The sequence below is a fragment of the Lissotriton helveticus genome, chromosome 3_2 (genome assembly GCF_964261635.1).
Source record: "Lissotriton helveticus chromosome 3_2, aLisHel1.1, whole genome shotgun sequence".
Classification (NCBI taxonomy): Eukaryota; Metazoa; Chordata; class Amphibia; order Caudata; family Salamandridae; genus Lissotriton; species Lissotriton helveticus.
The window spans coordinates 204,468,755-204,485,598 of NC_136062.1; positions in this window are offsets into that span (position 1 = coordinate 204,468,755).

Genomic DNA, 16,844 nt, shown 5'->3' on the forward strand with positions numbered 1-16,844 from the left:
GCTCATTATCAGAGTTGTGTGATGTGTTACGTAACATTGGGGTGGAGCAGTGTGGATATATCACAGACACATGGGGGCAGATTTACAAGCCGTGTATGCCACATTTGCGCCACCGTTGCGTCACTTTTGTGACGCAGCGCAAAGCCAGCACCATGCTGCAGGGTATCTACAACGTGACGCATCTGGGAGATATATCACATTGTAAAGCTCTGCGCCACATGTGGGCGTTCTGGCGCAAGGGGGGTGCGTTCTGGTGCAGGAACGCCTCCTAAGTGAAATCTACAAGATCACTTTTATGGCCATGCTGCATCAAAACCCTGCGCCTGCTTGAAGCTGGCTTAAGGATTGATGCAGCATGTTAGGCATAGGGTCACCCCGAGCCTTGCTGGAGCTGCGTCGTGCTTGCAACGCAACTCCAGCAATGTGTCACCTTTACGGCAGCAGATGCGTCACGCATCTGTCTATTCTTGCGCCATGGTGCACCGCATTTTAAATGCGGTGCATCCATGGTGGCACAAGAGGTGTCTGCCGTGACACACAATAACTGGTGCATCCCTGCTGATATGCAGGGGTGCGCCAATTATTGTAAATCTGCCCCATGGTGCTTGATTCACCCATGACATCATCACTCACGTTCTGGGTCCATCCTTTGTGGGGGTGTCAAATCTGTTGAGGTCATAGGCCTGAGTATGCATTGGTTATGGCCTTTTGTCATTAAGTGACCGATCCTCATGAGGTCCAGGTAGGTCTCTGAGGACATGTATTGTTTGTCATCAGCGTGAATAGTTGTTTTTAGGGACATCCACTACACTGATCGCTGACATGGGCACATGACCTGAGGCATATTCCACCTTCTGACTACTGTCAGCAGCTGTGATTTACATGCAGTTAGTGTGGCTTGCAAAGTCATCTCAGGATGGAATTTATTGACACAGTTGTGTCTATCCAAGTTTTATCATTAACAACAGACAGAAAACCACATTTTGTCCATGACACTACAGGTTGCTCATGTGAAAAACGTGGCAACGAGCTGATCACAGACTTGCATAACCTGTCATCGGTTATGTGCAATAACCCGGTTTCCCAGATTCAGAGCTAGCTGAGGTTTCAGAGGTATGTGTAAGCCACGCGTTAAAGCAATGTTGTGCAAAACACAACAGGCTAATATGATCTTGCACATGACTTCTGGGGAGTATAGCAGCACACGCCCTGTACGGTCGAGACATCTGAATCGCGACTTCAACAGACCAAAAGTGCGCTCTATGATGGCTCGAGTCCGTATGTGTGCCCTATTGTACCTATGCTGAGGTACAATGTTTGCACGCATGTAAGGGGTGAGGAGATGTGGGGAGAGTGCATACCCAGCTTTGCCTGAGGAGGGAAGAAAGGGCAGTTGTTAACATTTCCCTCTTTGACTTGCACAGTACATGAGCTATAAGTTAGTACATGCAGTGTCTGTTGGGCCATGATTCTTAATGTACAATGGTTAATATTGGGGGGCATTTAGACATTTCAATGACACATATCACTCATTTTTAGTGCTTGGTACTTACCCAGTAGCTACATCTTGCCGAATTCTCCAGCAGCCATCCGCCGGGCAAGAGGTGACAGGCGGAATATGAAGCTGTCATGGGTACTGCCTGGGAACACTGAATGCACATTAATGAACCTCCCACTGGCATCACAGACAGCTTGCACATTGATGGAATACCATCTGTGTCTGTTTCAGAAGATTTGTGCAATGTGGCGGGGTGGCTGAAGGGCACATGGGTACAATCAATTGCACCCAGCACACGTGGGAATTGAGCAAGGAGATAGAAATCTCTTGCTGCCTTTTGTCTCTTGGCCAGCGTATGTGGCATTTGTCTGTAGTTGGGCGCTCTAGCAGTGATGCATCTCAGTACCTGATGCAGGCACCGCGACTGGCTTGCCTGGGAAATGCCCACATGGTCACTGGTGATCCTTTGGAAAGTCCCAGTGACAAAGAAATGGAGAGCAGAAAGGATCTTGAGATATGCTGGTATTGCATGTGAGCAGCAGGTCACAGAGTCAAGTTCCTGCTCCCACTCACATACCATATCCAAGATGACTTCTAGAGGGAAACGGTACCTGGCCCTTACATCTTGGCTGGACATTCCAAATAGGTTGATCCTCTGTCTGAAGATCCTATCTGCTCTCTTCCTCCTCCTCAAGTAGCTTTGTTGCATGGCAAGGGCCAGTGCAACAAATACATTCAGTGACATGTTGAAAGGGTTTGTTTGTGACTGCTCTGCACTTATACATGCTGCAGGGCTAGAATTTGCTGCAGTGTGTCAGCTGATCCATGGTGAGGGATGGTAGGCACTTGGATAGGTGTTTGCCCTTGGCTAATATGAACAACGGCCACAGATCGTATATTTGGAAATTCCGGCCCGGAATTGGAACTTCCGAGGCGGAGACGGAAATTCCAGGCCGGAATCGTAATTTCCGCCGCAGAGCTGGAAATTCCAGCCCGGGAGCGGATGGCCCGAGTACATCAAAACAATCACTCAGCGTGCAATGTATGCCAGCATTTACCTGTTCCTTTGGTGTGCTCACCGCAATCGATTTGTGGTGGTACTTTGCAGAATGCAGATCCTTTTGTTCATGAAGTAGAGAATTGCCAATGTAAATCAAATTATAATGTCACATGTGGGGCAGTCCCTCCAGGGTAGGAAAGGATAGATAGTCATGGCTCAGGGTTGGAGGCAGACACACATTTGTTTGTATTCTCCGTCCAAAGCCTGGCTTAAGGGAAATGGGTTTGGTGAGTTGGGACTTCTTCCCTGCACACAGTTGCAAATTCAATCCTGCAATAAATTGTGTCTAAGAGTAAAACGGTGGGGATGAATTGGTCAGTCAAACACACACAAATAATAAAGTAAATAATGTTCCATAACTATATCTTTTTTTGGGGGGGTTTGGGTGTTGAATAAAGAAAGCAGATCAGCAATAGACTACAGACTGATAGAGAAAGCTCTATGGTTGTTGCTGGCCCAGACCTAATAGTCAGGGAATTGGAGATAGTCCTCAGACTCTGGTGGTTCACCCAGACGTAGGTCCTTTAACACACTACTTCCATGACCTGAGTCTCCCTCATTTTTCTCCTGTGGTACTTCAGGTATGTTGTAATCCAGTGGTATAAAGTGCTGATTCATTTTGATCATGGGTGATCTCTCCATGTTTTGGGGCTAGAGATTGGTCCTACTCAACGTGACAATAGCACCAGCAGCCCTGAAAACACACTGAGCAGAGACACTGGCTACAGGGAAAGCTAGATTTATTTATTTATTTATAAAGTTTTATATAGTGGGAACAAGATCCCGAAAGATATCAGAGCGCTTTACAGTAGTATGAAAGAGATCACATGAATGAGGTGTCAGCATCAATAGGGAAAAGGAAAATAATACAGCTGAGCGCTGGCCAATTGGCGACTCTTCCCATACCAATACACCTATGGGTTTTGATCAAGGTAGACCTCTGTTGCAGACTTCCACAACAGCTTTGAGACCCAGACGCTGACGACAGACACAAACACCCCCGACTCAAAACCCACCAAACACACCAACCTACTGCTCTCCTGGCACAACATCAATGACGAAGACACCATCAAAATCATGAACACCGAGGGGGACGTGGCTAGCGACCAGCCAAGATGGCCGCAGCTTAGGAGAGTTCCGTGACCCTGTGAGCTTCCCCGCAACATCTGGTTAATTCTCCTGCCCGTAAACAACGGGACTGTTTCCATTTGAAAATCGGAGCATCTCCGCTCCTGAAAGAGCCCACCCATGTCGCGGTACGCTCAGCCACTGCACGGATCCGTAGCCACGTGGTTCGCGGCCTGCGGCAACCGTTAGAGCGGTGACTGACGTGCACAAGATACCAGAGCGGCCGGAGGGACGCCTCAATCCGGTGGCGTGAGACCAGAGACCGGCGGCGGGAAGCCAGCCGAGGGAGAAGTAGCACTCAGGTGATGGGGGCAGACACAACCGGGCCAGAACTGAGACGGAGGTGTACTATCACATCCAAGACACCCCCGGTGGCCTTGAGACAGTGTTGCAGCGAGGTGGGAAGCCCGATCGCAGCCCCACTATATACAGTGGCCCAGTGCAGCACGGGGAAATGCAGACACTAGACACAGCAGTGCTCACCCGGGGGAGCGGCCGCCTCACAGCAGACAGAGCCATGCGCCTGAAAGGGGCCCGAGAGACATCGACACACGGGCCATCACAGAACCCACACTACATTGCATGGGCGCGATAGGCAGTGGCATGAGACACGACGCCGAACGGCTGCCCAGACCAGCACGGACCAGCCCGGGAGGGCATTAAGCGAGATCCTCCGGTCCAGGCCCGAGACAGCACAGCGGAGGTGGGAATCGGCGCGCAGCTTCAATCCTGCACTACCAATAGTAAGCCCCACTCCTACCACATTTACAGCGCGCCACGATGAGGCAAAATGGGCGGCAGGGGGGCCGAGAGTGCAACCAGCCCCCTGGCTGGAGAAATATGCCTATAACAAGGAGGGCACGGACTCGGCGAAAGGGGATACGCCGCAGACATCTAGCCAATCGTCCCGCAGCCCTTGGGCCACAGGAGAGATCACCCTAAAAGATGTGATGGGAACGCTACAGATGATGCAGACCTCAATGGGTACTATCTCTGCGGACATTTCATTCATGCGAGTGGACCTCGCTAAAGTATCAGACCGCCTGGGCGAAGTGGGAAAAACGGCGACGGGACTCTAGGCATATACGGCGGACCTACAGACTAGAGTGCGCAAATTGGAGCATGATAACACCACGCTGAAAGAGAAGCTGGACGAGCAGGAAGGTAGATTCTGGCGCAATAATGTTCGCCTGGTTGGCGTACCCGAGACGGCCGGGGGCCCTGCCCTTGATCTCTTCGTAGAGGACTTAATCCAAAACCAGCTGCAGCCGAGGGGTCTCTCTAATTTCTTTTCGGTGGAACGAGCACATCGTGTCCCGGGAGGCAAACCGCACCCAGGTAATGCACTGCGCCCGATTTTGGCGTGCATTTTCAACTTTTGGGACCGTGCCGCCATATTGCAAGCCGCACGGATAACCTCACTGATCAAGATTGAGAACTCAAAGGTCACATTTTACCCCGATTACACAGCGGCAGTGGCCCAACAACGAAGGAGCTTCACAGAGGTGAAGAGGAAGCTCTGTGCCAGGGAAATCAAATACTCCATGATTTTCCCAGCGAGGCTCCGTGTAGAATCCGAAGGGAAGGCGTGGTTCCTGGAGTCCCCTGAAGAGGCGAGGGATTGGCTGGAGGGATGGCGGCTAGCACGAGGACCCAGGCGTCGAGGGAACGCTCGCAGTGACTCGGACGACGGGGAACACCGCGCGGAGAATGAGCACTAACGAATGGGTGCCACAGTCGAATCCCACACAGGCTGCGGACAGACATTGCAACCGTAGTCCTAGAGGAACTGTCATTCCCTATGAAAGCGACCCATAAGTGGGCTCTACGGAGGGTGGCGGGGGGAACGTTAACAATGAACACCGCAGAGACGTATGGCAGGTGCTGCCGGTCAGCAAATGAAGACTGCAACAGGTAGGAACTATCGAACCCAAGCGCACTGACGGGACTATACTCCTATAAGGGGACTACATAACGGTTGACGGGGTCTAGCCCCGCTTGTTATGCAAATCAGTGGGGTACAAAAGCACTCTGCTCAGTTGGGAAGGTGGATGGTTTTAGATCCGCCGGACAGGGAGGCAGGGTGGGGGGTAGGGAGTTTATGTCATGTAAAGTTTATGCGAATTTGTTTACAGGTTACAGTTCCACAGTCACTCCTCAACACGACACATAAGAATACACGGGCACTGGATACAAACGCAGGCACGGGGCCGCAGGGCAACGTCCACCATGTGACCACCATGTTAAGCAGCGGAGCAATGGGTCCTGAACCCCAAACACCACGAATGGTCACCCCTCCCCTATCAATTATATCCTGGAATGTGAACGGGTTGGGACACAAAATAAAGAGGGGACTAGTCCTGCAATACCTAAAGAGAAAGGGTCCAACGGTGGTGTTACTTCAGGAAACACATTTGGTGGGAATGGCCTGTAAGGCACTGAACCGCTTTTGATTTAAGAAGGCCGCGCATGATGAATTCTCCTCCGGATCCAGAGGGGTTGGTATACTAATTCATAAAAGCTCCCCACTGGTGATCACGAAAACATGGGTGGATGATCAGGGGCGCTTTGCAGCCCTCACTTGTCAATGGGAGGGGCGCATCTACAATATGGTCTCTGTATACATCCCACCGACACTTCACCAGTCAGCTTTCCACGATCTGGGGAAACTCTTGTTAGAATTACCGGAGGACGAACTGATCATAGGAGGGATCTAAATGCAGTATGTAATGTGGCACTCGACCGCAACCCGCCCAGGGAGGAATCTAGATCCAATCAAGCCCTCAGAGACTTTCTTGACAAGACGGGCCTCACAGACATGTGGAGACTAAAACACCCCATCGATCAGCAATACACTTTTCACTCTGAAGCACATAAAACCTCCACACATATAGACTACATTCTGACGCTAGCGGAAGCCCCATAGAAGATAATAGCGATCGAACACTTAGCAAGGGGGATCTCGGACCACTCCCCGATACACCTTACCTATACTACACAGCTCCCTAGACGACAGAGAATTTACCCCCTATATCCGGGCTACCTACAGAACCGGGAAATAGAAAAGGCCCTAGTAACAGCCACTGATCACTACTTCCCCGAAAATGCATCAACGGTAGATTCACCATGCACGCTTTGGGAGGTATACAAAACAGTTGTCCGGGGACAAGCCGCCACAAGCGAGAACACAGACATAACGTTGAGTCCTTGGAAGCGGCCGCGTTAGAGGCTGAAAGAGTACATGCCATGGACCCCAACGAGGCCACAGCACAGACCCTTACATTAGCAGCCCAGGAGTTCAGAGCATATGCAGAAGATATGGCAAAGGTCAGACACACAGACATCAGGCACAGGGTATACGAAACGGGGGACAAAACGGGGAAAATGCTCGCATGGCTAGAAAAGAAAGAACGGGCAGACAGATGGATTGCCCAAATGACGCTAGCCGACGTTACACTTACAACTGAGCCCCAGTTAATTGTAGAAGAATTAGCAACATACCATGAACAGGTATACACACCACGGGGAGGAGTGACGGAAGAGGAGTGCTTGCAATCGTAGAATGAGATACCGTTGACCACTCTCTCGCCTGAAGATGTGGAAGCACTTGAAACTGACTTATCGGGGGAGGAGGTAGGAAAGGCACTGGCGGCACTGCACACAGGCAAGGCAATGGGGTCTAATGGTTTACCAGTGGAGCTATACAAAAAGGTAGCGAACAAGATCACCCCACATCTGTTGGACATGTATAATGACTCTTTAGCGCAGGGTACATTACCGAGGGACCAAAGATTGGCAACCATAGTGACAATACGCAAACCCGGGAGGCCACCAGAGCAGCCCTCTTCATACAGACCGATATCGTTGATAAACGCAGGCACAAAGATATTGGCAAAAACGCTTGCGATACGACTGCAGACCCACCTTACGACGCTGGTCCACCCAGACCAATCGGGCTTTAGGCCTGGATGTAACACCTCCCTGAATTTAAGGCGCCTCAATGGGGTTCTGGCCTGCTCTTCATTGCTCCAAGAAGATGCAGCCATTCTTTCCTTAGAGGCGAGGATGGAGTTTGACTTAGTGGAATGGCCATTCCTGTTCGCGGTGCTTCAGAGGATGGGTTTCATCCCCAAATTCCGTGGGTGGGTTCGATTGCTATACGCAACACCTTTGGCACAGGTGGTGGCGAATAGTCATATATCCAGGGAGATCGCACTAGGTAGAGGGACACGACAGGGCTGTCCACTCTCCCCTCTCCTTTTTGCCCTCATACTAGAACCACTAGCGTCCTGGATCCGCACGACACCACTGCTTAAAGGGCTGACATGGGAGGCGGGCTGGGAGGACTGAATCTGTTACTATACATGACGTCCCCGACGGAGTCCCTGGAGGTACTGTTCAGCATCCTCACAGTGTGTTGGGAGAAGTCAGGGTACACGATAATTTGGTCAAAGTCGTTGATTTATATACTGTGCGGCCAAGCGCCAACGCTTCCCCTAGACTGTCCCTTGCAAATTGTAACCGGGGGATTTAAGTACCTGGGAATATATGTCACCCCCCAAGATCAGATTTTTATGGACGAAAACCTAACGAGACCCCTACAGAGACTAAAAGCAGCCGTTTCACACTGGCGGTCCCTCCCACTGACACTGTTGGGAAGGGCCGCACTATTTAAAATGCTGGCCCTCCCGAGGTTCCTATACGCACTCCAGAATACCCCTTTTCCGGTTCCGCTGACATATTTTAAGGCCATAGAAGCAGACATTTCCTCTTTATTGTGGGATGGCAAACCCGCCCGGAATGCACAGTCTAAATTGATACGTAGCTGGTACGACGGGGAATAGCCCTGCCTACCGTCAAGTTATATCACTGGGCTGCGCAGCTAGCGGTCATCATTCACTGGCTGCATACCCCACACGACGACCCCGCATACCGATTGGATAGGGAGGTGTTGATGGCAGAAAGCTTGATGAAAACCCTCTACACAAACAAGAAACGACACACCCTGACGGCCCACACGATCAAAATTTGGCACAGAGAGCATTAGGATGGGAGGGGGTGCTCACACTGGCCACTCCCCTGTGGGCGACACGCAAACTGGGCACCCTGGTCAACACAAAAGGGTTCAAACAATGGGACCAAATAGGCATCACTAACGTCGGCGATCTATGGGTGAAAGGGGAGATTATTCAGTTTCCAGCACTCCAAGAAAAATACGGACTCGCAGACTTGGAGCTCTACCGTTGCACTCAAATCAGACACGCGCTTAAAAGCACGATCCCTCTGGGTACTAAATTAGCTGACGCGTCGCCCCTAGAGGATAGACTCCTCACAGATCACATGGACAAAAAAGCCATATCGCAGACATATTGTAAAACACTAAATAATCTTCCAGATCCCACGGTGGTCCTCCGAAGCAAATGAGAGGCAGAACTAGGGGACATAAATGACTCAGACTGGATGGACACGCTGGCGTCGGCCAGGGAGGCGGCGATCCCGTCTCGCATGAAACTAGTGCAACTCGAGGTGCTGCATTGTGTATACTACCCCCGCACCACACTACACAAACTTGGACATGCACACTATCCACTTTGCTCGAGGGGATGCGGGCAACCCGGAACGTACTTTCATATAATATGGGACTGCCCAAAGATACAGGCCTATTGGGAGCAGGTTTTGCTAGAGATCGCGGAAGTGGGAGGGATAGAGATCCAGACAGTCCCAAAGAGCTGCCTCTTGAATATATGACGACCTACAGACCTCAACACTGCGATGAAAGCCTGGGCAAGGTGAACAACACTTACAACACAACTTTTACAATGTAGTGCCTTTACAACGCGGTATTTACAACGCAAACCATTACAACGCATTGCGCTGGGGGGCGCTCTAGGATAGGGAATAGATTTAATTTACTATCCAACACCTTCCCTACCATCCACGGGGACTGGAGTTGGAATAGTAAATTAAACTATTCACTATCCAGCGACCCAAAGCACTATGCGTTGTAATGGTATGCGTTGTAAAACTCGCGTTGTAAAAGCATGCGATGTAAAAGCATGCGTTGTAATGTCATACATCCCCTGGGCAACACTGGGGATGGCGACAGCGAAGCGTAATATTGCTAGGAATTGGGGATCCGGAGTGGTACCCACACTGCTGCACTGGGAAAATAATATGGACATGGCTATAGCAGCAGAAAAAGCGGTGTACACCCATCGGGGTTGCCCCAAACAATGGTCAAGAGTGTGGGGGAAATGGAATGAATTCCGTGGGTCTATCTGTGAACCACCATGTGAGGCCTTAACCCCCGAGAGTAGCACACACGTATAGGGAGACCTACCAATATATTTGTGTCCGGCACTGGCGAAGGGGATGAGGGGGGAGAGGTTGAAGGGAGGGGGGTTCAAATACTGGGGCTTCTATTATTGAATGACCATGTGCTGTACACGGTGTCCTAAGCATGTATTCTGTTGAATGTATTATGTGCACTCTTAAAACGGAGATGACTGTATTATTGGATGTATGTAAAATCCTGTAAATGAAATGGAAATAAAAAAAAAGTTAAAAAATAAAAATAAAATCATGAACACCATCCACTCCGGCTCACTCTCCGACCCCTGCCCCCACCACATCTTCAACAAGGCAAGCTCCATCATCGCACCCCAACTCTGAAAGATTATCAACAGCTCCTTCAAGACCGCCATCTTCCCAGAGAGCCGGAAACACGCAGAGTTCAATGCCCTACTCAGGAAACCCAAGGCAGACCCAAACGACCTCAAGAACTTTTGACCCATCTCACTGCTCCCATTCCCGGCGAAAGTCATTGAGAAGGCCACCAATAGACAACTAACCCACTTCCTGGGGGAGAACAACGTCCTGGACTCCTCCTAATCCAGCTTCCGCAGCAATGACAGTACCGAAACCGCCCTCATCGCCGCCACTGATGATATCAGGACCCTACTGGACAACGGTGAAACTGTGGTCCTCGTCCTCCTGGACCTCTCAGCCATCTTGGACACCGTCTGCCACCACACCCTGCGTACACGCCTCCTCAATGCAGGGATCCGAGATAAGATCCTGGACTGGATCACCTCCTTCCTCACTGGCAGAACCCAAAGAGTCCGCCTCCCTCCTTTCCGATCCGAAGCCACCACGATCACCTGCAGCGTACCCTAAGAATCATCCCTCAGTCTGACCCGTTTCAACATCTACATGGCACCGCTCGCCAACATCGTCCGAGCACACCACCTCAACATTGTCTCGTATGCCGACGACACCCAGCTGATCCTCTCCCTCACCAAGGACCTGGCCACCGCCAAATCCAACCTCCATGAGGGAATGAAGGGCTTTGCAGACTGGATGAAGACTAGCCGGCTGAATCTGAACTTGGACAAGACGGAGGTCCTCATCCTCAGCTACAACCCCTCCACATGGGACGACGACTGGTGGTCGGCCACGCTGGGAGCTCCCCCGACACCCACAAACCATGCACGCAACCTGGGGTTCATTCTCGACTCAACGCTCTCTATGACCCAGCATGTCAACGCTGTTTTCTCCTCCTGCTTCAACACCCTCCGCATGCTCCGCAAGGTCTACAGATGGATCCCCACTGAATCCAGAAGAACGGTCACCCAAGCACTCGTCAGCAAAGCCAGCTACACTCCAGAAGAGTCTAAAACGCGTACAAAACGCCTCCGCACGCCTCATTCTCAGACTCCCTTGCCACAGCCACATTGCCAACCACCTGAGAGATCTGCATTGGCTCCCGGTCTACATGAGGATCACCTTTAAGCTCCTCACCCACGCTCACAAAGCACTCCACCATGCATGACCAGCATACCTCAACAAACAACTGTCCTTCTACACCCCAAACCGCCAGCTTTGCTCCGCTGACCTCGCCACCATACCACGCATCTGCCGAATGACCACCAGCAGCAGATCCTTCTCCCACCTCGCTACCAAGACATGGAACACCCTCCCCACCCACCTGTGTCAGACCCAGGACCTGCTGACCTTCAGGAAACTTCTCAAGACCTGGCTGTTTGACCAGTAGCTGCTTCCCCCCACCCCCTTAGCGCCTTGAGACCCTCACAGGTGAGTAGCACACTTTACAAATATTTTGATTGATTGATTGATTGTTGCATCATCCAGATAGGCCTGGATCATTTGCTCAATGTTAATTGGTGTTGCTCCACTTTGCTCGACCTCTTTTGCCTTTACCTGTGCACTGGACTTCAGCCCTGCCAGCAGAAACCACTCAGATGCAGATTATGAGGCTGAGGCTCCTGATTGTTGTTGATGGTGTTTTTGTAGTTGGTTTTGGCTGCTGTGAGCCAACAGCATTGTCCTCAGGCTCTGAACTTGAACACTGCCCAGCAGAATGTATGCTCTGGAGCAGGTGGCCGCTAATTCCGTGCCGTTCCTTTTTTAGCTCACTGCCTTGCTCAGCTATCCATGTTTTGTATTTTCTAACATCCCTGTCTGAAAAAGGAATGAAAGTCGACAGTAATCGTTTTTACCATGGATCACAAATTGTGGTTCAGTTGTAATGTTTGGAGGACCCAATGTCTCTTTGAACCCTTGTAGTAGCAGACAAGTGAAGGATTAAGCTCTCCACAAAGTCTAATGCATCTTTATTTCCCCACACCTGTATACATTGCAGGAAACCTCCTTTAGCGGTTCCTGTAGCATGTGCAACAATAACATAGTTTGGCCCAAGGTACTGTCCTCTGTGCTGACTTCCTGTGTGAACACCTCAAAAGGAAGCAGCATCTCTGGCAGGCATTTGACTAGGCCCCATTGGTCCATCTCAATGATCATGTTTTTCACAGTTGCATCCTCTCTTTGCATGACATATTAATTGATAGGTTTGCACTGTTCAAACAGGTGTTCAAGCATGTAATAAGTGTAGTTCCAGCGTGTTGGCACCTCCTTTAACTGGCATTCTATGTCTTGCTGAATGACCCTCAGCGGTTATCAGGATTTAAATGAATGGCTGAAATGAGTGTAGATTCTTCTGCAGGTGGACAGTAAGTTGGTTACTTGGTCTTCTTTTTTGAGAAAGTCCCTTGCAATGATGTTGATGCAGTGTGCCAAACACAGGACCCTGAAATAACCACCATCAGCCATGGCCTTAACTATATTACTGCCATTGTCCATGGTAATAATATCCAATCTTAAGCCCTCTTGGTCACAGCTATTCAAAGACCTTGTTGTTAAAGTCTTCCAAAATGTTTGCAGCTGCATGGGATTTCTCCATGGTTGAACATTGCTACTGTTGCCTGCTTACGAGAGAGCAGCATTAAAAATCTCAGCAGTGTCAACACCTGCAGATATTTTTTCTGTAGCCTCAACAAAAGAGATCCAGTGTGCAGTGATGCACATGTAATCAGTTGCTTGGCAACTAGTCCACATATCTGTCATGAGGTGCATTGACCGGTCCCTATGTTTGTTGTCAGGTGGATACTGTGAACATCACTCTGCTTCAATACCTGTCCAATCAATTCAAGCGCATCGTGATGTAGCAATGGAACAACAACTCTGGCAAAATAGGACCAGCTGAGAACCTTCCATTTTGGGCAGATTCAAGAAAACCCACCCCTTCCATCAAAGAAAAAGGGAGGAGGTCTAGCGCTAACATTTTATTCAGCTTTGCATTGTACAAATGTACTGTTGCGTTTATACTACCCCTCAAGCCTAAACATGGCAGGAATAGTAGCCTGAATGTTCTTCTTTGCTAATTCTACTGATGCTGGTGACTTCTTGAGAGTAGGTGGTGGTAGGCTCAATGGGAGTTTCAGTGGGGCAGTCACTGTCCTCAGATGCCTTGGTGTCTCGACCTGAGACTTGTTCCATTGCAATGCTACTGATGAGGATTATCATACTACTACGCTGCTGGGGAGAGGGCTGCTTTGTGTAATGAAGATGTCTTCCTCTAATTCCCTTTAGACCGTGATCAGATGGGATTCAGAATCCCTGCTCAGCCAGCTGTCACCCTTCACCAACAAGACTTGCAGTGTTTTGCCCACTAAGGTACACCTCCCAAAGGAACATATGGTGCTTTCTCAAATGGGTTGTTTGGGCCCTGGTACCATAGTTTGTACCATCTTACCCTGACTAACGCTTGCTCCGCAAAGGGAGCCATTGGCAATGATCGCCACTTTCTGTCTAACCGAAAAGAAGTCCCAAACTGGGGAGCTCAACTTTCTGAAGCTGGTGCTACTGCCAATGTCGGGTGAACTGGTGGTAGGTGGACGTTTTGACATTTGACTCTCTGCAGTACCTACTTTTACTGAGGTGGTTATGGTTGTAGGTTGCTGTCGGGACATGGCAAATATGGCAGCTGGCAGTGGTTGGATCCATGGTGCCACTGCCACATCCCCCCGGGGAAGTTGGCATGGGATAACTTCATTCTCCACTGCGGTTGGGTTAACATCCATGATGTCTGGTTTGTCGTCATCCTCCTCTTCTACATCTGCCTCCATAACTGTAAGACTTTCTGGAACCTTCCTTTTCTCTAGCCTTGTCTCAATCATCTCGTGGCGTGTCTCACTCTCAGACTGAGGTGGGATCCAAGTGGTGTGTGGATCATCGGAATGGGCTCTTGAAGAAGAAGATGATGCACTACTAAGCCTCCTTTTTCTAGTTGGAGATCTGAAAGACAGTGGATCTTCCGGAGTAGATTGTTCTACTTCCTCAGCATGAAACTCCATCTCTTCAACTACTCCTTCTTCTTTGAGAGGAATTACTATTGGTGGTTGGGCTGTTGTTCTTGTTGTTGTCCACTTCTCTGAGTTTCCTGCAATGACTGGGTACTAGTTTGTGATAGAGATAAGTCAATTTCAACATCACTGCTAGTCAGCCTCGCCATGATGAGACTATCTGCCTCTGTGATATGGGCTTGAGCTTAGTTTGGGGTGTGCCCACTAATTTGGGGGTGCTGCTCCTAGCTTGCTCCACAAAGGCTGGTGTGGCAGGCATAGTTTCTGTTTTCCCCCAAAAATATTTGGAGTGACATACCATACGGTGGTGGTGGTTAGGTCCTTCTTCTTCTCACTGGCCAATTTCTTGGTAGCAGGTTTCACACCATTCTTTGGGGCCATCTTGATGTCAGCTAGCAGTGGCACTTAGCTTCACAAGTTGAAGAGATGTCTGTGATGTGTGGGTAACTCACGCATCACGCCGTGCACAGACCTTCTTTCTGTCAGTACTGTGGGTGATGTTGTCTCTTGTCTTATCCTGCACCTAAAAGAAATGAAGCAAAAAGGACATCAGTGAAATGTGGCATTGTTGCTGTTCAGTTAGTAGTACAAACAAACACAATATCCTTTAGGTTGGTCACTGGTTACTCCCTATTATAAACAATTATTAATACAGTGTATATCTATTCGTAAAACAGAAAATCACACCAACATAAACTTTCATGGTCACTGACTTTACACTCCGGAAGGATGAGAGAGCAAAAAATACCAACATGAAACTGTTTACTTTATGTGCATCATGTGACATCACTCATGTGTGATGTGGTACTCAGGGAGGTGCAGTTGACAAATGACTATACGAAGGAATAATGCCTAGACAACAAATGCTGTTATGCATCTATAGCAGACATGGGGTTGATTGATGCCAGATGGAGTGGAAAATGGTTTGAACAAAATAAAATAATTATATTTACACAAATTCTTTTTTTTTTATTAAAAAAAAGAAACATAAGTGGAGTTTTCCTCAAAGATATAATAATACGTGATTAAACTGCTATCTCATTGCTCAACCATCCATGCAGCCTATGGCAAAGGGGCGAATTTGGTTGGATGCACAAAATGGTCGCCAGCCAGTGCCAAATTGTCATCTACAACATTGAGCAGGAAGGCTTTCATTGGGAACAAAGTGAAGACATGCAGGCCTATAGAGAAAGCACACTGGCTGCCTACCCTACATCAAAAATGACCAGGCACCGACCATATGATCACAATAAGCGAATACATGGGGAAAGCACTCTGGCTGGCTTGGGGTAAACACAAAATGGCCACGAGCCACATGGTCACAACAACAACAACCAGAAAGAAGGTACGGCTGCAATAAAGAAGATATGCAGGCATATGGAAAAAGCACACTGGCTGCCTACACAAAATGGCCACCAGCCACATGGTCACAACACCAACAAGAAGCAGGAGGGCTAGAAAACAAAGAACACGTGCATGCCTATGGGAAAAGCACACTGGCTACCTAAACAAAATGTCCGCCAGCCACATAGTCACAACAAGATACAGGAGGCCTAATGAAAGAGCACATTGGCTGCCTATACAAAATGGCTGCCAGCCACATGGTCACAACAAGAACCAGGAGGCCTAACACATGCAGGCCTGTGGAAAAATCAGACTGTCTGCCTATACAAAATGGCCACCAGCCACATGGTCCCAACAAAAATCTGGAAACCTAGAACAAAGAACGCATGTGGGCCTATGGCAAAAGTACACCGGCTGCCTACACAAAATGACCGCCAGCTACATGGTCACATCAACAACAACCAGCAAGAAGGCATGGCCACAACAAAGAAGACATGCAGGCCTATGGCAAAAGCACAATGACTGCCTACACAGAATGGCCCCAGCCACATGGTCACTCAAAAGTCATAACAAGAGGCAGGATGCCTGTAAAGCAAACAGCACATGCAGGCCTAGGACCAGTCCACTGACAATACAAAATGGCCCCTGGACAGTGGCCACATGGCATCTGGAACAAAGGTAAAGGTGGCCTACAGCAAACACACACATACTGGCCAGACAAAGGAGGCATGGTAAAACAGAGAAAACAGCATCAATTAAGCAGTATCAAATCCGACAATTAAGTTGGCTAAAACATTTTTTTTACAACAATGCACGTCTCTCAAAGGCATTACCCCACCTAGTCCAATACATTTTTTGCATGAAAAAAACAAGAAATACCACACCAAAGCACATTTTGCATTGCAATCCATATCCATCCTTCCCTAAATGCTGTAGACACCACGGAAACCATTGTTTCATGCATCAATGACTAGCACTGGGCCTACTACCTGGAAGGCCAATTGGCAGAAAAGGCTGCACAGTGAATTAAATACATTTTCTAAATGTATTAAAACAATGGAGAAGATTTTTTTCCTTTACAAAAGAAACAAAA